This window comes from Brachyhypopomus gauderio, chromosome 18 (genome assembly GCF_052324685.1).
Source record: "Brachyhypopomus gauderio isolate BG-103 chromosome 18, BGAUD_0.2, whole genome shotgun sequence".
Taxonomy (NCBI): domain Eukaryota; kingdom Metazoa; phylum Chordata; class Actinopteri; order Gymnotiformes; family Hypopomidae; genus Brachyhypopomus; species Brachyhypopomus gauderio.
In genome coordinates, this window is record NC_135228.1 from 7,945,001 (window position 1) to 7,945,822 (window position 822).

Genomic DNA, 822 nt, shown 5'->3' on the forward strand with positions numbered 1-822 from the left:
TGTAGAGTTTTAATGAGTTAGGCACCTAATCACTGATGAAGGTGGAAGTATGTGTGGCAGCCTTGCTTTAATAATTGTCTTTCGAAAGTTCACCATTTCCCTGGACTTTCAGTTAAATTACATTGTCGCTGATTACATTTTTTTTGTTAAGGCACTTTCAACTTGAGTAACTGCAACTCTGAATTTAGTATTTATTTTCTTTGTTTGCTCTTTTTGTTTGTTCCTGGAAGACGTTGATCAAATGTATCTTAACGTATCAAAACGCTCTACACAGCGCAGAGGATACGTGACAATATTAAACAATATTTCAGATACATGCCTAAAGAATGAAAAAATAAGTAAACACTAAAATAAATGTAAACAAATACATGTCCCTGTATCCTATGGGAATATGGGCCTTTCTCCACTCATGTATCCCTGCCTTTTCACTCTCCTAGTTTATCTGAGTCTGTCCTGAGCTAATATGGGCGTACGCACTACACCCAAAACACCACAAATCAGTTTTACTATAAAAAATGTTTTATTACAGTAAGCAAATATTACAATATAATGCAAACAGGGCAAACACAGTTATACTGCCATGGAAGTCACCAGTGCTGACTCTATATACAAGCGACACTTTATAAATATAATTACAGAGACTCGGTATAAGAAGACTCCTAAGAGTAATTACAGAGATGCCATATAAGAAACACAAGAGACCACACATAGCAAAAGCATATAAGAAAACTTGAGAAACGACGCAAGAGTCTGATGTCATGAGGATTTGGTCTTTGTAGCAGTTTCATGGTGGGTGTAATGCCACTAACCAGCTCCCAGGGC

General features: G+C 36.7%; 1 protein-coding gene across 1 annotated transcript in view; it reads right to left on the bottom strand.

Moving 5' to 3' along the window:
• Nucleotides 1–494: 494 nt before the first annotated feature.
• Nucleotides 495–822, bottom strand: part of egfl7 (EGF-like-domain, multiple 7) — a 13,152-nt gene continuing 12,824 nt past the window's right edge. Inside the window, exon 9 of the mRNA XM_076980270.1 lies at nucleotides 495–822. This exon is cut by the window's right edge and continues 167 nt beyond it. The gene's annotated coding sequence lies outside the window, so the exon portion shown is untranslated.